General features: G+C 43.9%; 1 protein-coding gene across 4 annotated transcripts in view; it reads left to right on the plus strand.

Moving 5' to 3' along the window:
* LOC142108870 (C-reactive protein-like) overlaps nt 1–20,758 on the plus strand; it is a 29,906-nt gene that overhangs the window by 353 nt on the left and 8,795 nt on the right. The window contains exons 1-2 of one of the 4 annotated variants that reach the window (XM_075192810.1): nt 14,092–14,203; nt 15,565–15,763. The exons of 2 other annotated variants lie outside the window; for them this stretch is intronic. The gene's annotated coding sequence lies outside the window, so the exon portion shown is untranslated. Of the gene's footprint in view, nt 1–14,091; nt 14,204–15,564; nt 15,764–20,758 lie in introns of those variants that run through there. One more of the 4 variants, XM_075192812.1, reaches the window with a different exon arrangement.

The following is a 20,758-nucleotide window of genomic DNA, read 5'->3' on the forward strand; positions in this document are numbered from 1 at the left end:
TGCCTCTCAGCCTCTCTATTGTTGTCTTACTCATATAGCAGAGTGTACATGGTTACCCTGCCAATGTATCCAGTTGTCTATTGCTGACTATCTATTTATATAAATGGTTGAGGAAAAAAAATAGAATAATTAACAATAAAGTTACAAAGTGTTTCTTCTCATAGCATTAGGACCTAGCCCCTATACGGTCAGGAGTGGCCCCTGCGGACAGCCACACAAAGGGGCTCATGTAGAATAAGACGTATATTTCTTTTTAGTTGGCGTAAAAAAAATACACACTTCTGTACTATGCACGCACATAGAAAAGAAGTTATGTAGACTGGGCCACGTTCTTAACAAGTTAGGTTAGCAGGGCAGGTCTGCGCTGGTCCCATAGCGGGCTCCCTTGGGCTAGGTCACTGGACCACATGCCTTTTATTCCCATTAAAATGTTCCTAATAGGCTGCTGGTTCGAGTGTCGCCCCCTCACTCTGGATAAATTTTGTAGGTTAGTCACTGGCATGGGGGGCATCGGTCCCCCGGGCCGCTCAGTCTAACGGCTGTTCGGGAGAGTGTGCAAGTATGATATATAAGTATCCTGCATCATGACGCGGCCGCATCGCGTGTCATGTGATGCGGCCGCCTGTGCGCCCCCCGGGCTGAAACTTGCCAGCCCGCACCTGGTCACTGGTTAGTAACCTGCAGCATACTTTCCCCCTGTTATGATGTGGCATGACACAGCCTGACTGGCAGAGGGATGAGTTCCTTAGGTCAGGCCTGGACAACCTGCTGCTTTCCATTTGGCGTGAAACTACAAGTCCCAGCATGCCTTACCAGCTATTTTTTTGGGCTTTCTCCTGGCAAAGCATATTGGGGCTTGTAGTTTCACAACACCTGGAGACCCACAGGTTGGATAGGCCTGCAGGGAATTTGGGCCTGTAAAAAGCACTCTTTCCAACACCCATGTCTGATGGGTATAGGTGTAATGAAGGATTAAATGTGTGTGGTACTACTGGTTCCATCAAGTCCTGGCAGCCATAAACAGTGTTGCTTCTCCATCAGTCTCCAAGCTTCCATCTCTGAAACGTGGTTACGTCGGCAATGGATGGCAGCTGTGCAGCTGACTCAGCTCAGGCTGACCAGTTTCTCTAAAAATAAATGGTGATCAGTGTTCACTATATCCTGATTTGTGACTGCCATGAGACTCTGATACAATGGGACCGTGTGACTTCACAGGTCTGTTAGAGATACACAAACCAGTCCCAATACAGATTCGGTAGGGGACAGCATAAAATAGATGTAAGTGGAGTACTGGTTTGGAAGGTGGTCAGACGATAGCTAAACTGACGTGCAAGTGGTCCAGATTCTCTTCAAAAAGATAAGGGTTTTATTATTGAGTTCACACATGTGGTAGCACTATTTACTGTATGTATGCAGGATACTTATATATCATACTTGCCCACTCTCCTGGACTGTCCGGGAGAGTCCCAAATTCCGAGTAGATCTGTCTGGAGAGCAGGCCATTCTCCCACATGTTGCTTTTACGTCATGGTGAAGGCAGAAGCAAAATGACGCAATTCACCACGTCCCGCACCCTTCCGATCTCACACTTCACCTTCCCTCCGGGATCTCCCAGCTGGAAAGAGTAAAAAGTATTTTATATATTCAAGTTCGGATGCACACAACTCGAGTTTACAAGATGAGCACAGAACTTGAGAGACTGCATTCACATCCAAGTGGATCTCAAGATACGTTTCAGTTTGAATCTGGGTATAAGTACGCTCTGGCTAAATGTTACTTGCAGTATGTTAACAGACAGAACACAGTGCTGGATACACACATGCATGTGTTCAATATAAAGTCCCATCAGAACGCATGCAAAAAAATAAAACCAAGCCCACCCGAACTTCCGAGTAGGCTCGTGAGCCGTCTCTGTACTTTTGCGCGTCCTCGGATCTGAATCGAGGTAGAACGACATTGTTGCGTTCTCAGATCTCGCAGGTTTTGGATTTCATACGTACCTCCCTCCCCAGGAGATCCACCGCCATTGCTCACATAGAACAGGTGTAACAGTATTCTTGTCACTCTCCAGTCTCCAGGTAACAGTATTCTTGTCACTCTCCAGTCTCCAGGTAACAGTATTTTTGTCACTCTCCATCTCCAGTGACATTGCTTAGTGCCATTGCTCACACAGAAACAGGGGTAGCAGTGTTGTTGTCACTCTCCAGTCTCCAGTGACATTGCTCAGTGCCATTGCTCACACAGAAACAGGGGTAGCAGTGTTCTTGTCCCTCTCCAGTCTCCAGTGACATTGCTCAGGGCCATTGCTCACACAGAAACAGGGTAGCAGTGTTCTTGTCACTCTCCAGTCTCCAGTGACATTGCTCAGTGCCGTTGCTTACACAGAAACAGGGGTAGCAGTGCTGTTGTCACTCTCCAGTCTCCAGTGACATTGCTCAGTGCCATTGCTCACACAGAAACAGGGGTAGCAGTGTTCTTGTCCCTCTCCAGTCTCCAGTGACATTGCTCAGTGCCATTGCTCACAGAGAAACAGGGTAGCAGTGTTCTTGTCACTCTCCAGTCTCCAGTGACATTGCTCAGTGCCATTGCTCACACAGAAACAGGGGTAGCAGTGTTCTTGTCACTTTCCAGTGCCATTGCTCATACAGAAACAGGAGGGGTAGCAGTGTTCTTGTCACTTGACAAAAATTTACTGTAAATGACTGGGAATTAATGTTATTGAGGTTAATAATAATGTAGGAACAAAAGAAAGAGCCAAATTATGTGATTTTAGCAAATAAAACAGGGATTTTAGAAAAAAAAAATAGAAAACCAAAGCCAAAACAGGCGAGAGCTGTTTTGCCAGAACTAAAACCAAAACACGAAGTTAATCCAGATCCAAAATCAAAACCAAAACACAGGGGGTCAGTGAACATCTCTACTCATAATACTATAATCATTAAGTAAAATATGTAAAATAAACTATATATATATATATATATATATATATATATATATATATATATAGACAGGGCCGGTGCTAGCCTCCATGGCGCCCTAGGCATTTTTACAAAATCGGCGCCCCCCCCCCCCCCCCCCGCAACAATCGATGCCCTCCTCCCTCCTCCCCCCTCACCCCGTCTTTCCTTACCTCACCACCGCCGCCTCTCTGCTCCGTCTCCTCCCTCCAGGCACCCTCCAGAGCCCGGCGCCCTAGGCAAGTGCCTAACCTTGCCTAATGGGAGCGCCGGGCCTGTATATAGATAGATAGATATATTAGTAGCTGCTGTGTATTTTTTCTTTTGGTATTCCACTTTTTAACGGCCCCAAAAACATTTTTGTTCACACATTTTTTTACTTTTTCCGTAGCAGCACGATTGCGGTGTGCAGAGTCTTGGTAATTATAGTCCAACTCAGCCAACTGGCTCAGTGAAGCAGCTGCCTCCTGTATTGATGCCGTCGCACCCGTTGCACCAAAACTGGGAACGATGATATTTTAGCACTTTACTTTTTCAAGTGGAATCAAATGATGTCATATCAGGACCTCCCCACGTCATTAGATCCCTTTAAGTATTCTCGTCTGAAAACTCCTTAAGCCAACCTGCTGCCACACACCCATACTCTCTCACATGTTCTACATCCTCCTCCAGCTAAGCACCACAGAGTAATACCCATGATCTCCGTGGGATTAGTGTACACTTCTGCAATGCACAGATGCACATTGTCTAACAGAGAATGATTTCCTTGCTTTATTCTTGTTTTCCTCTGTAGTCATGATCCCTAGCCCAATAGCTTCTGCAGCTAACAAACTAGTTCCGACTCCCAAATGCCTAACAACATTCTGAGTAAGTTTTCCCCGTATCTTTCTCTATTTCCGGCAGCAATCGCACTTAACTCCCCTGCATTATAATGGGCTATTTATTCTGTGAACTGCTGTGAAAGTGCTTCAGTAGCATTTTGTGAACGCCTGTCATAGGTATGATCTCTTAGGGCTAGATTTACTAAGCTGCGGGTTTGAAAAAGTGGGGATGTTGGCTATAGCAGCCAATCAGATTCTAGCTGTCATTTTGTAGAAAGTTCTAAATAAATGAAAGCTAGAATATGATTGGTTGCTATAGGCAACATCCCCACTTTTTCAAACCCGCAGCTTAGTAAATCTAGCCCATGGTTGGGAATTCATGACCCCAGTGCTGTGAGGCAGAAGTGCTAACCACTAAGCCACTGTGGGCATTACATGAAATTAAAGAAGAGAAGCAGGCAATTGAAGTAAGCAGCTCATTGATGCATGCGGGGAGCAAAGGCTACTCCGTCTTGTCCAATCCAACAGAAGAGGTACAGTAGCGCAAATTGTTGAACATGTTAATGCTGGCTATGATAGAAAGGTGCCAGAACACACAGTGCATCGCAGCTGGCTGCGTATGGGGCTACATAGCCGCAGACCATTCAGAGTGCCCATGCTGACCCCTGTCCATCACCAAGAGCGCCTACAATGGGCACTTAAGTGCCAAAACTGGACCGTGGCGCAATGGAAGAAGGTGGTCTGATGAATCACATTTCTAGAATTTTTTATATTATTATTATTATTATTATTACTATTATTGTTATTTATTAATATTTATGTTAAAATAACAAATAAGCACTGCTAAATAATTGTATTAAATTAGTGCAGTGCCAAAGCTATGTACCAAAATGTTACATTAACGCACCATTACAGCATTAAGGCAATGAAGGTGTTTAATTAGTGCTCTGCATAAAGCTTCCAGTGAAGTATTAAACTGATACATTAGTACAGCAAGAATTATAAAAGGAGTGCACCGTACTCTGTAGTAAATATATACATGACCTGCATGGTTTGGGTAAAATTGAAAGTGTACTTAATGCAGCATAACAGAGAGCTATTATTAGCCACCATATAGCCAATAAGAAAACAGAGAGTTATTTAGGCTCAAAAGGGGATAAACGCTGAGGTTGGGCTCGACATCCTTGCCATAACAATGAGAGTTGTTGGATATGTGTTACTTTTTAGCACTGTGCAGAGAGGAAAGAGGGGTGGGGTCTGGAATGGCAGTAGGGATGCAATGGAAGGAGCTGGGGATTGGCCAATAGGGAGGCAGCAGGACAAAGGAATAGGGGCTGTACTTGGGGGATTAAAGGGATATAAAAAAAAGACTTAGGCCAGTATGTAAATTTATTACATAAAGCGTTGACCTCTTTTTCGCTGCATATGTTTCTATGTCTTTATTGTAACTAAGGTCATGGGCTGGAGTAATTTTTGGCTGTGCATCAACCTTACATGCCCTCATAAAGTCTCATATGCTCCCATATAGCTTTATATGCCACCATGTATCCAATATACATTAGTATATTCCAGGGCCAGACTGGGACTAAAAATCAGCCCTGGCATTTAAAGCACACAGGCCCACCTCTGTTGATGAGCAGGGAAAAAAAAACACGTGCCGCAGCGCATTTGGTGCGCCGCCAAGGGCGTGGCTACATTATGTTGGGGTCGTGGTCAAATTGGTGCGTTGATACATACATTATAATAAAACATTACATTTATCAGGCCCTCCCCATCCACATTACTTCACCCCCCAGACACATTATGACACCCCTAGCACACTGTACTTATCTATGCTTCTGATGCTGCTAACATTCCTGTAGAGTGAGCAGGGAAGCTCTTAGTCTCACGAGATTAATAAATCTCATGCAATTTAGAGCTCCTCGGCTTGCTCTGCAGGCTGTGTCCTGTCCGGGACTGGGAGCACAGATTCCTCCTGCTGACCAGAACTGGATTAAGGCTCTGAGGGCCCGGGCACTTAAGTCAGGGGGGCTCCTATGATGTAATTTGGCTGTTAGACACATTTTTGACAAATACACAGGCAATACTGTGTGCACTACTGTTAGGTGCACGCAGTTCTGCCTTAACAAGCAGTACAGTGTGAAGCAGGACATATCTTCCAACTGTTCTTGTAGTCAGACCAAATCCTGACTAAGCGGGACAGTCACCCACCAAATTCAGAACAGTTGGCAGACTGTCCTGGTCTCTCCTACCTGTCTTGTCACCACTTGTGGCTGCTGGTGTCTTTAGATCAGTTGCTGTTTGTCTGGATCCTGGAATGTTGGATGCCCTATTTGGGAAAAAAAATGAGTACATGAAATGTAGCCCTGGTGTTAAATCAATATTGCATCCACGTTTTAAAATTAGGCCTAACTCCTGCCCCAACATTAAAATACTAGTAGTCACATTTGATAAATACATCAATTTCCCTTCAACTACCCCTGACATTAAATAGTATTCCCATTTAATAAATACAACTATTTACCTCTCTCCAAACAACTCCAGCAAGAAATTAAATAGCATTTACGTTTAATAAATATATCCATTTCCCACAACCACCCCGGGCATTAACTCATAATCACATTTAATAAATAGACCTAATTTTCCCCAAACAACCCCACATTCAATTAATAGCTCCCAAACCACCCCAGCATTAAATAAAAAATCCAATCACCCCATCTTAAATTGTTAGGCCCCACTATTAAATTGCCCCACCATCACCCCACAAATAAAATAGCACCCAATAATTAGCCCCTACCTGCAATTCACCATTAGATTAATAGCCTACCTCCCACATTATATTAAGACCCTCCCCCTTACACATTATAGTCATACACCGGCCCCCACACACATACAGTAGTCATACCCTGTCACACACATATACACACTATAGTCATACCCTGTCACACACAAAACATACTATAGTTACACTGTAACACACACACACTATAGTCATACACTGGCCCACACACACATACTATAGTTACACTGTCACACACATACACACTATACTCATACCCTGTCACACACATACTATAGATACCCTGTCGCACACAAAACATACTATAGTTACACTGTCACACACATACACACTATAATCATACCCTGTCACACATACTATAGATACCCTGTCACACACAAAACATACTATATGTCACACACACAAAACCTACCATAGATCCCCTGTACACACGCAAAACCTACCATAGATCCCCTGTCACACACGCAAAACCTACCATAGATCCCCTGTACACACGCAAAACCTACCATAGATCCCCTGTACACACGCAAAACCTACCATAGATCCCCTGTCCCACACGCCAAACCTACCATAGATACCCTGTACACACGCAAAACCTACCATAGATCCCCTGTACACACGCAAAACCTACCATAGATCCCCTGTACACAAGCAAAACCTACCATAGATCCCCTGTACACACACACAAAACCTAACATAGATCCACTGTACACACACACAAAACCTACCATAGATCCCCTGTACACACGCAAAACCTACCATAGATCCCCTGTACACACGCAAAACCTACCATAGATCCCCTGTACACACACACAAAACCTAACATAGATCCACTGTACACACGCAAAACTGAATTCCGGCATGACAGTCTGTGCGCTGAGCAATGGGGTCGGCCAGCTAGCAACCGGCCCATCTGGCCATCGGCCCTTCTGGCATTTGCCAGAAGTGCCAGATGGCCAGTCCGGCCCTGGTATATTCTCATATGCCCTCATACAGCCTCATATGTGTCACTCTAACTTTTCAAATATGTTACAACAATACATTTCATTAAAGAAAGAGACACTTCTAAGTACACTACATGAATAGTTAGCACATATACTCACACCACCCAACAAAACATCCCTCAGACCCCTCACTAACTCTGAACACCCCACATGAACTTTAGATCCCAATTTCCCACAGAACACCTCTCAGGCCCCTACATTCCCTATAACACACACCTCAGCCATCCCTCTCATTTAGTTAATAAGAGTTGGGCCATGGGTGAAGCTTGATAGAGCATTAAGCAGAGAGTAAGAGGCAGAGCTGATGGGACACAGAAGGAGCTGGGGGCCGGGGTGAAGGCTGGGGGGACCGCACACGGCTATCTAGCCACCTGTTGCCCATTACTGAGCTAGGTCTGTTTGCCATGGTCTATGCAGATGTATCAAGATCAATTTTTAATGGATCCACCTTGGCATATCCAGTGCGTTTCAATGGTGTAAAGGCTTTAGTGATAGATACAGAAACACAAGGTCTGATTTATCTTCGGACGTAAGTCCCGCTGCGCGCCGTATCTTGCGTGAAATTGCTCTGCGCATGCTCGGAAATGGACCTTACGCCAGAATGCACTGCAGTAAATGTCCCTATGCAAATGACACTTCTGACTACCTACATCTTGAAGGGCGGAATTAGGGAGGAAAGGGGCGTACAAAAAAAGTTAGATCCTTATCGGCGCTCCCTTAAATAATGAAAAGAACAAAGCTGCCAAATCAGGAGCAAGTGTAGGAAACCTCAGATCCTAATATATAAACAATAAATAAGAAAAAACTCCTAGGCGCTAAATCAGAAACTTGTAAAAACAATATATGTAGGCTGCATAATTCAACAAAGGAATACAGAAAAATATTATATATTTAATATGCGAATATAATTGAATATAAGAAACTTTTGGCCAGAAGCAAAGTCAAACATCAAAAAATGAAAATAAAAATAGGTCTGTATAAAAACATCTAATGAAATACCAGTAATGCAATGTTATTATTATTATTATTATTTTTATTTTTATTTATAGGGCGCCACTAGGTATCCGTAGAGCCGTACAGAGACACACAGAAACACGATACAGGGTGAGAGAGCACGGTACAGTTAACAAAAAGCACAGTAACTCCGAAGCTCAATGTACAGCTAGATGAGAGGTGTAAGCGCCAACTGATAGCGATGGCTGACTTGCATGGCAACTATAAAAATGCATTTTATGTACAGTGAATATTAAGAACATGCTGATTAAGTTTTTGCGCAAATACCTGCCAATTACTAGCCATGTTTATATATTTCATGTAAAAAAAAAAGTAAAATTTGTTTTTATTAATGAATGTACTATTAATCATTTATTTAATTGAATTTTTGTTTTGGCATGGGACTTTATATTGAACGTATGCATGTGCTGATCCTGCAGTGTTGTGTTTGTCTGCATACGGCACGTAACGTATAGTCAGAGCATACTTATACCTGTATTCAAGGTTGCTTAAGATCCGCTTGTACTTGAATATGGGCGGACATGAGTGCAATTAAAGTTCGGGTTTTTTTAAAACGCAAATTTCGTTCACATTGCGTTCAGGCCCATTGTGTTTAGTGAAATGATAAATGTACAAGAACCAACATCTCACAGAGATAAGTTCGACCTGCTTGTTACTGCTAGTGCAGACCAGTATAATTACAAAGAGTTACACTTTCTATTTAAAAGATACAATATTTATATTCAGTCATCCAAGTGTTCTTAGGAAGAGTCAACAACCATTGTTAAGGTCTAGGGTAACATTGTTTGTAAAAGGCAATCTTCTTTAAGGCATTTGTGACACTTCCCAACAAAAAGATATCTGACATTTGTATTGGCAGAATGAATGTAAAATAAATAGTTACCTAGCATGTGGGATGTGGTTCAAAAAATATACTGAGTGCACCTAAAAAGTAAATATAAAACCTTATGCCCGGCATAACAGCTTAGTGCCCCTATATGCCTCATATGTATTCTATGACTGACAAATGGGGGATATCTATGGAACAGGTGGCTAGCAGTTGACAGGAATAATATGTGCAGCATTTTAGTGGCTAATGGGGGGTATCTGTGCAACAGGTGTCTGGCAGTTAGGGGTATCCTTGCAACGGTTGGCTGGCAGTTGGGGTATCCTTGCAACGGGTGTCTGGCAGTTGAGGGTATCCTTTCAATGGTTGGCTGGCATTTGGGGGTATCCTTGCAACGGTTGGCTGGCAGTTGAGGGTATCCTTGCAACGAGTGTCTGGCAGTTGGGGTATCCTTGAAACGGGTGTCTGGCAGTTGAGGGTATCCTTTCAATGGTTGGCTGGCGTTTGGGGGTATCCTTGCAACGGGTGTCTGGCAGTTGGGGGTATCCTTGCAACAGGTGTTTGGCAGTTGGGGCTATCCTTGCAACAGGTATCTGGCAGTTGGGGGTATCCTTGCAACGGGTATCTGGCAGATGGAGGTAGCCTTGCAACGGGTGTCTGGCAGTTGGGGGTATTTTTGCAACAGGTGTCTGGCAGTTAGGGGTATCCTTGCAACGGGTGTCTGGCAGTTGAGGGTATCCTTGCAACGGTTGGCTGGCAGTTGAGGGTATCCTTGCAACGAGTGTCTGGCAGTTGAGGGTATCCTTGCAACGGTTGGCTGGCAGTTGAGGGTATCCTTGCAACGGTTGGCTGGCAGTTGAGGGTATCCTTGCAACGAGTGTCTGGCAGTTGGGGGTATCCTTGCAACGGGTGTCTGGCAGATGGGGGTATCCTTGCAACGGGTGCCTGGCAGTTGGGAGTATCCTTGCAATGGGTGTCTGGCAGTTGGAAGTATCCTTGCAACGGGTGTCTGATCGTTGGGGGTATCCTTGCAACAGGTGTCTGACAGTTGGGGGTATCATTGCAATATTTAGCTGCCAAATGTGTCATATTGGCTGGTAATTGAGGGTTTTTGGTGTAGCATATCACTTGTAATTGGCAGGTATTTGTGTAACAGGTGGCTAGCAAGTGGAACAGGTGGCTGGTAATTGGGTGTATGTAGCTGCAACAGGTGTCTGGCAGTGAGTGGTATCTTAGAAATATAGGGATGGCAATTGGGGGGTATCTGTGCAGAGGTGGCTGGCAGTTTATTTATTGGGGGGTATCTGTGCAGAGTTGGCTGGCAGTTTATTTATTGGGGGGTATCTGTGCAGAGGTGGCTGGCAGTTTATTTATTGGGGGGTATCTGTGCAGAGGTGGCTGGCAGTTTATTAATTAGTTATTTAGAAAGTATTTTACCAATAGAAATACATTGAGAGTCACCTTCAATTTTCAAGTATATCCTTGATATATATACATTTGTGACAAAAAGACTTTACGTTACAATTATAAGGTATATATAGAGGTAAATGACAGAAGTTTTGAAAGATCTCAGGCAGGTGGCAAATTTAAACACTCGATAGTTTGCTCCAGAAATGGGGAGCTTGGTAGGAAAAGGAAGATAATCCAGATTCCTTATTAGTTTAAGAACCATTAGACAGCTTCTGGAGGTAGATTTTAGTAGATATCTGCAAATACAGCTAAAGAGTCTGCCAAAGGAGAAAATATACACAGTGAAAGTGTTCTCAATAAAGCCAGGCAGAGAGACAGAGGGAGTACACTGCACTTAGAGACTGTAGGAGATTAGAAGAGTCACTCATCCCTTAGATAGAGCTGCAAGTCTCACATAGCAGGTTGCAATTTTTGACAGAGAGAGCCGCCATCCTTACAGAGAATGCTGCCAGTCTAGTCCAAAGAGCTGCCACTGCAGATCCTTTTAAGCCTTTGATAGGTGTTTAAAGATCCTCCAGGTTTCCAGAACTAGTCAGTCCCTGCTTCATGTGTGTAACCTGCCTTATACTGCCTTGCACCACTCCAGGGGGTAAATGTATCAAGCTGAGAGTTTTCCGGCAGGTTTAAAAAACAAATCAGATTCTAGCTATCATTTATTTAGTCCATTCTACAAAATGATAGCTAGAACCTGATTGGTTGCTATAGGCAACATCTCCACTTTTCAAACTCGCCGAAAAACTCTCAGCTTGATACATTTACCCCCAGGAGTCATTTGACCATGTTACAGACTTTTTGAGTCTGGGGTACTGCCTTGCTTAGTCCTACACTGCGGGGACTTTACCTCCCCTCATCCTTAGCACGAAATAGTGCTTAGTACTCAAGGGACTAATCTGACCCTTTACCGTATTCTTTATCTTTGCCAATGCAAGGGACATTATTTTTTAATGTGTGATAAATCTCCATTTGCTCCTAGAACTGGGTGTACTACACACCTCGGGCCTGATTCATTAAGGATCTTAACTTGAGAAACTTCTTATTTCAGTCTCTTGGACAAAACCATGTTACAATGCAAGGGGTGCAAATTAGTATTCTGTTTTGCACATAAGTTAAATACTGACTGTTTTTTCATGTAGCACACAAATATCAACTTTAAATGTCAGTGTACAAATAAGCTATCAAGTATTTGTGTGCTACATGAAAAAAACAGGCAGTATTTAACTTATGTGCAAAACAGAATACTAATTTGCACCCCTTGCATTGTCCCATTATCATTGCCTTCTTTCTATTGACTGCTGACAACTCTCCTGATTGATCCCTGTGTACCGAACCTCTGCCTGCTGACTACTCTCCTGATTGATCCCTGTGTACCGAACCTCTGCCTGCTGACTACTCTCCTGATTGATCCCTGTGTACCGAACCTGTGCCTGCTGACTACTCTCCTGATTGATCCCTGTGTATCGAACCTGTTCCTGCTGACTACTCTCCTGATTGATCCCTGTGTACCGAACCTCTGCCTGCTGACTACTCTCCTGATTGATCCCTGTGTACCGAACCTCTGCCTGCTGACTACTCTCCTGATTGATCCCTGTGTACCAAACCTCTCCCTGCTGACTACTCTCCTGATTGATCCCTGTGTACGTTAGACAGTCGTGGCGGCCGCGTGCACCGCCACAACTCACTGTGGCTCCGCCTGGCGTCCCGGCCATCGCTATGACGACCAGGACGTCACTTCTGGGATTCAGGCCGACTGTTACCAGGGCAACGGCCGGATGCCAAAAGTAATGTTTATGCGCTCCGGCAGGCTGTGTAGCCGGGCGCATGCTCAGTTGTGTCCCACAGCTGTGGGCTGATTAAGAGTTCTTTTAATGGTATTAGCCTGCACATGATGAGTATTGGTGACAGGTTCCTATTGGCTGCTCTAAGTATTTAAGGCAGGGCTTAGCCTCCCTGCCGGTTATAGCGTCCAGTTTGCCTGTCAGCTAACCTGCTTCTGTATCGTGTTGGCGACACCCTGTGGATTGATTTCTTGTGTATGACCCCTGCCTGGACTTTTGACTCTGCCTGTTTGCCATTGACCCTTGACCTTTCAGCCTGCACCTTGGACCTTGCTACCGTGCCTGTGATCCCGACCTTTGGTGTGTTTAACGACTATTCCTGCTTGCAAGTGACCTCTGACCTCGGCTTGTTCTCTGGATTCACTGTCTACCTCTCTGTTTCTGGGTTCTCCACAGCCGGTACACATTTCACGGCCCTCCGTTTGTCTGCAGCCAAGTCTGTCCCCACCACTAGGGGCAACAGTGAACACCAGACTTTCGGAGCAGACTCCAGCTTTTGTTGTACCGGCTGGAGGGGTTCCTAACAGTACCGAACCTCTGTGTGCTGACTACTTTCCTGATTGATCCCTGTGTACAGAACCTCTGCCTGCTGACTACTCTCCTGATTGATCCCTGTGTACCAAACCTCTGCCTGCTGACTACTTTCCTGATTGATCCCTGTGTACCGAACCTCTGCCTGCTGAATACTTTCCTGATTGATTCCTGTGTACCGAACCTCTGCCTGCTGACTACTCTCCTGATTGATCCCTGCGTACCGAACCTCTGCCTGCTGACTACTCTCCTGATTGATACCTGAGTACCGAACCTCTGCCTGCTGACTACTCTCCTGATTGATCCCGGTGTACAGAATCGCTGCCTGCTTGACTGTGCTTCTGCATTCCGCTAGTGTCCAGTCTTGCCTGCATGTGTCCCGTTTTGGCTGGTGTGGCCATTCTTCTATATCATTGTACCCCTGTGTACGTCTGTGTTCTCTGGATACCTTTTCTTCGCAGTACTACACCCTGGGGCAACCCAGAGGACCGTGACCTGTGAGTTCTCGGCAGCAAAGTCCATCCCGCCTTGTGGCGTTTCTTGGTGAATACCAGGGAACTCGTTAGACTCCGCACCTCTGGGCCTGCCAGCGTCAACCAGGGTTAGTACCTGAGTTCCATATTCCCTGGGTAACGTGACAAAGCAAAATCTATTTTTTAACTACTGCCTCATTTTTATAAGATGTGTCCATTACTATAATCTGCTTGCTGTACAGAGAATGTCAGTGGGAGGAAATCCTTTGTTACATTAATAAAGGTGGGACAGTTTTTGTAATAAGATAAACAGCACAGGTAAAATAAATACTCACCAAATCTTTGTTCACACAGTGTCTACATTCCTAACATCACACACAAATAAGTTGTACACTACACAGTGTCTCTCATTAGCTTCTGGACTTCGCTGGGTGAGAGAAACAAGAGTAAAGATCTGCCGAAACACCTAGAGGTAAGTTGGCAGCTGTAAGCAAAAAGTTTTGCTGCCTTTATCAGAGTTAGTGGTTTCCCTTATTTGTGATAGAAGTAAGGTGGACTAAGTTCTTGGGGACGTGGACAGCAGTGATCTACATTATTATATTGTAAAACATTGCAAGTTCTCTTTTGTATTTTAGGCAGCAGAGTTGTTGCGTCCATTCCCACCAGTGCACATATATTTCCTAAATAAGGGGTAGAGGAGTTAGGTAATTCTGGGAAAGTACGAGAAGGAAGACTGTTCAGTAAGTACACATATGTACCCAATACTATAGAAACATCAGCACATGTAGGTGCTCATAGCCGGCACATCTATCTCCTACTCATTGTTCCATCACACTAGCCCATACGTAGTAGCTGCAATTAAAACTTGACAGTGTCTTTTATTTGTCGAGCTGACACACCACAATAAAGGTATTATTACCCTGGGCCTGATTCATTAAGGAAAGTTAAGCAAAAAATTGAGTATGTTTTCTTACTCATGTTTTCAGGACAAAACCATTTTACAATACAAGGGGTGCAAATAAGTTTATTATTTTGAACATAAAGAAAATACTGACTGTTTTTTCATGTAGCACACAAATACATGATAGCTTATTTGTACACTGAGATTTAAAGTTGATCTAGGAAATGTCCTACCCCAAATATAAATCTGCCATCACATTTTAAATTTACCTCCCCCTCCAATGCAACATGGTTTTGCCTTACTTGCCTTCTTTTGCTTAACTTTTCTTAATGAATCAGACCCAGTCTTTTGTCCTCTACATTGTTCTTTATAGTGCCTCTCATTATCTCCCACCATCAGGTAATTCCCTCATGTCCCATTTCCTTTTATCGCTAAACAGGGATGGTACACAGACTACAGGTACCTGGGCTTGGTTAGTATGCTTAGGTTTATAAGTCCTATGGCTCACACAAGTCTCCTACTCAGAACTCTGCTTAGTATATCTCCCGAATGCAGCTTTCTCTCTGCTGTCAGTCCTCAGGTCTGCGTACCTCCGGTCAAATACCAGAAGCGTCAAGCCTATCCCTTTGGGCTTGAATATGAATGTGACCTCAGCTTCCTCAACACAGCCCCACACAGCAACCTACTAAACAGTGCTCTTATAAGAAGCGTTACACAAGAGTAAATAAGAAAGATGTTTCTATAATAATATCATACATAACCCATGCAAACACGGGGAGAACATACAAACTCCACACAGATAAGGCCATGGTCGGGAATTGAACTCATGATCTCAGTGCTGTGAGTCAGAAGTGCTAACCACTGAGCCACCCTGCTGCCCAATCTCTGTCCTATCCTTTAGCTGAACCTTTAACTATTCTACTGTCTTTCAGTGAAATTGAAGGATGTTCAAATAGATTTGGATTTAGCTGCAAGGGACGTGCAGGTGGCGGTTCTCCAGAACAGCTTCCAACGAAGCAGTGGTCAGACAGTCTGGGTCAGAGCCGCCCAGATAGCGAAGTACCAAATCAGGATCCACAAAAAGGGTCAGCAAGCCAAAGGTCAATATCACTAGGAGATGCGGAGCCAAAGGTAAATCCAAAAGAATAGTGTGCCAGTGCCTTCCTTATATAGAGGAGGGCTGCAGCTAATTACCAGAGGCGGTGACATCACCAGCCGCCGCCAGGTACAGAATCGCATTCAGTTGCCTTGCAACGGAATATGCATGCGCACTGGCACCGGCAGCCCAGCCGGAAGTATCGCGTCTGTTTGCCGGGCAACCAGACACAATGGAATGAGAAGAAAAGAGGCTAGAAGTTATTTATGGTGCACATTAATTCCTATTCATCAATGGCTTCGACACAACACTGGTTAAAATATAACCTTTATTGGCAAATAAATAAAAACTGGTCTCTCAAAATAGCGCGAAATATAGTGAAGGTAAGTTGCGCTTTGACTTCTGTTTATTAATTCGTGACCACTGCAGGTTAGTTGCCTTGTTGAGGTATCAATGCTAGGTTCCAACCCCAAATTGTATTAGCTATTATGTATCCCTCAGTAATTAGGTTTTCATTATAAAAGTATATAAGGAGTCTGCTAAGTCACTCTCTAAGACTATTGTTAGCGGTAGCTAATGGGTTGAGAATATTGCATGCCGATCCACTAACCATATGTATCGCTCTTATAGATTCAGGTTCTTTTTGTATCTCCTAAATGGAGTATATAGCTCTCCTGATACAGAGTCTTTTTCCTTAATAGCTGCTATTGCTTAAATTAAAGAGCTGGATTTTAACATGAGCATTTGGGAGCTGAGATTTCCCTAAGGTATCGGCTAGGACCCAATGGTCCCAATATTCTTAAATGCTGCCGGTTTAACTAACCCTGCATAAAATAGGTCGTATATCTATTTGTAAAGAAGTACAAGCAAACATGCAGAGAAACCTGCAGTGGTCACGAATTAATAAACAGGGGCCTGATTCATTAGTGATCTTATCTGCCGTTTTTTGCTTATCTTAAGCAAATCCACTCTGTGCATCCTCAGAAAAGGGAGATAAGAAGCAAAATCTACTGCGTAAGTGAAGAATTTCTTAAGTTAAGATGAAAATCCATCTTAACTTCACTCTTATCTCCCTGTTTCTTCTTAAAAATAAGCATCTTAACTTTTGCACAAGATAAGATCACTAATGAATCAGGCCCCAGAAGTCAAAGCACATTCAGAGTTTTAAATCACCTAATCACTTACCTTAACTATATTTTGCGCTATTTTAAGAGACCAGTTTTTATTTATTTGCCAATAAAGGTTATATTTTAACCAGTGTTGTGTCGAAAGCATTGATGAATAGGAATTAATGTGCACCATAAATAACTTCTAGCCTCTTTTCTTCTGAATATATTAAATGTGTTATTGGTAGCACCCCTTTACGTAAGATAAGAATTTTCTTAGAATCAAGTAATAGAGGGTTATTCCTTCAATCTGTGCGATAGAAACCCCCCTTTTTTTTTTCCTTTAAGTCTAAATACAATGGAATGAGAGACAGGCGGCTGTCCCAAGGCAAATGCGGAGGTATGGAGCCTGACATGCCTCTTATGAGACAACCATAGGCAGCTGTCTCAGGCAAAAAGTTTAAGGGACTTAGTTTAATCATTACAATTTTCTTGATACAAAAGCCTAATATAGTAGGATTTGTCTTGCTGGTAGATCTAATAATGCTGACAAATTACAATATTTCTAATATATAAAATAATTTGTATTCAACGGTTTACAGAACTCTGTGTAAGGGATGAAAATGGTGTTATTACCACCCTAGACAGAAGAATGTCATAGCACATTATCTACATTACTCCAACGCTCAACTAGAAATCCACTGGAACTCATTATTGGCTTAGTGTACCCTAGGCACCATGAATATCATCAGTAGGGGTCTCAGTGTCAGCCTGGAGGACTACTACAACATTTTATTTCAGTGCTTCTTACAGTCTAACCTCTTTTCATGGTATCTGGAAGAAACCCTTCTATCATTATAAGCAGGTGGACAGCAGAGGAGAGCTTGCACGGGAGGGAGGGGGGCTCCTCTCCCGGATCCCGCTCACTGATTATGTAATTCACTGTAAATCGTATCATGAAGTCCGTTCACCAAGCTCCGCAGAATGGTCTGGGGCCGCAATGACGCAAATCACGTGACACCATCTGTACTTTCCCCCGACATACAACATCTCATTTAGGTTTTGCCATTGTACAGGAATACTTTGAATTGTTAACAAATACCCATTCATGTAATATCTTCCCATACTTTTGAAGCTTAAACCTAGGACACCCATGTAATATGAAGAAATCTGCTTAGCCAGTATAATTACCCCTGGCTTCCACTGTGATTCCAAATTTAGTAAACCATGGACAAGATCCTATTCCTGCTATTTCTCTGATAATTGGCATGCATCAATATGCATCAATATTCTGGGAAAATAATTATTGCAGGTTACAGAATTATAGAAGCAAAAACTGTAAGTAGGAAAACTAGGACACATAGTCCTATATTGGATCAAAATATATATTTGTAACTATAAAGCTATTATCCACGTGCTTATCATTTCCCGGCTGGACTACTGTAACCTTCTCCTCACCGGCCTCCTCCACTCTCGCCTTGCCCCCCTTCATTCTATACTCAATGCGGCTGCGAGGCTTATCTTCCTTTCTCGCCGCTCCTCTTCTGCCTTCCCTCTCTGCCTTGTCCTACACTGGCTCCCCTTCCCTTACAGAATCCTTTTTAAACTTCTTACCCTCACCTACAAGGCTCTCTCCCACTCTACTGCCCATTATATCTCCAATCTCCTCTAATTCCAAACTCCCGCCGGTCCCTGCGATCGACCTATGACCATCGCCTCTCCTCCACTCTGATCACCTCATCCCACTCCAAAATTCAAGACTTCTCCCGAGCTGCCCCCCTGCACTGGAATGACCTCCCACACTCCATCCGTTTGTCCCCTAACTTTTGCTCCTTCAAACGGGCACTCAAAACTCATCTCTTCCGCATTGCCTACCAGCCTTCCACCTAACCCTCTCTCCATGCTCGCTCTCTTCACTTTACTCCTCCTAAGAAGAGGGGAGCGCTTGCTCCCCTCCTCCGACTCCCTTTGTGCCTGCCGTCTGTCTACCCTCCCTATAGGATGTAAGCTCTTATGAGCAGGGCCCTCCTCCCTCCTGTCTCTCTACCTTCTCTTCTGCTCCAACATCAATATATTTGCCTTGCCTGGAGCCTCTGAAGTCTTGGTATTACTCGTTTATTGTTCTGTACTGTTATTCCCTGTACTGTCCATTGTTTGTACTGGGTACGGCGCTGCGGAAACCTTGTGACGCCTTATAAATAAACAATAATAATAATATAAAAGGAATTAAATAAGAACCCCCAAATTTTAATCATGCACAATCCCCCCTCTTCTAACTAGCAAAACTGTGCGGATAAAATGAATGATCTCCGTCACCGTTCCAGAGACCTTGGCCTGTTTCCACTGATGCTCCAAATCTCACGCCCTTTTGTCTTGATGCTAACAAGCAAAAAAGGCAGCGCTTATAAACCATTACTAAAATTGAATATATCATTCAAAAGCTGAATTGTATCATGCAATTAATAAAGATTAAAACACACATATCAAAATTTAGAAACCATGAATAAGTAATTGTGAATAGACCTTGTATAGAAACAAATATAACTCACTGTGCCTGAATAATCAGAGAAAAATGTGTAGCCCTCTTTTAAATCGTCATGTCATTAATAAGACAGTATAGAATCCTGTCTCCAAACAGATATACTTTCATATGTGAGAACAACAAAGTCCCAAAAATAGAGGCAACTCTTCTCTTCATAAATACCTGTCACGGTGCGCTGGGATACTAGACCCCTGGCCTGCCAATACTAACACTCACCAGAGGCGCGGAGTCTAACGCGGCGGCTGGCCTTCACCAAGAACCCCCGCAAGGTGGTATGGACTTTGCGGCGGCCGTTACGCAGGTCGCGGTTCTCTGGGAGTGGGGCGAGACCCACGGAGTTCAGGGAGTTAGGTATTGCGGATTGCAGAGATGACCGCTGGGATAGCGGTTTGCAGCGTGAGCTGAGATGATCTGCGGTTGCAGAGATGACCGCTGGGATAGCGGTTTGCAGCGTGAGCTGAGATGATCTGCGGTTGCAGAGATGACCGCTGGGATAGCGGTTTGCAGCGTGAACTGAGGTGATCTGCGGTTGCAGAGATGACCGCTGGGATAGCGGTTTGCAGAGTGAACTGAGGTGATCTGTTGTTGCAGAGATGACCGCTGGGATAGCGGTTTGCAGCGTGGGCTGAGGTGATCTGCGGTTGCAGAGATGACCGCTGGGATAGCGGTTTGCAGCGTGCTGGAACAAAGGAGATGTCCACACAATCACCCAAACTGAACCTAAGAACAGGCTCAGAGGAGAGGAGGAGGCTGCTTTAAATAGTGGAGGGAAAAACCCTCATCCAATAGGAAGCCAGGGAAGGTAAAAAATAGAGATCGAGTCTGCGCATGCGCAGACTCGCAACCAAGATAGCGGCCGTCAGCTGGAGTCGGACGGGCGCAGAGGAGAGGTAAGTGAACCGGGTCTCGGTCTGGAGACCGCGAGCACCCGGCGTCTGACAATACCCACTTGATGAGATCCTTGTTTGGAACATTGTGGTAAAGACCACTATGGATGATCACACTCCTTTTAGAAGACAGATATAGGTGGCTACATGTTTGCTTATCCGTATCTCTTTGCTGGTCTGAATATGGACAAAATCCGTTCAAGTAAACAGGATTTACGAGTAAATATACGTAGTTCAAGGCACTTCTAGGCAAGTTGTATAAATGCTTTCAATTCGCCTTTAGCCCTGACGCGTTTCGCTCCAAGGGAACTTTTTAAAAGCATATTTTAACATGTGTTTAGCAGAGGCTTTTAATTCTGGAGGTAAGCGGAGAAGAACATCATTATTTGTTTTATACAGAACCTGTTCTTTCTCTTACATTCTCTTACGTTTCCTCTTGTTTCAATCTTAATCATGAAACATACTATACATGCATCTTTAGCCATTCAAACAAAC

This window comes from Mixophyes fleayi, chromosome 12 (assembly GCF_038048845.1).
Source record: "Mixophyes fleayi isolate aMixFle1 chromosome 12, aMixFle1.hap1, whole genome shotgun sequence".
NCBI lineage: Eukaryota > Metazoa > Chordata > Amphibia > Anura > Limnodynastidae > Mixophyes > Mixophyes fleayi.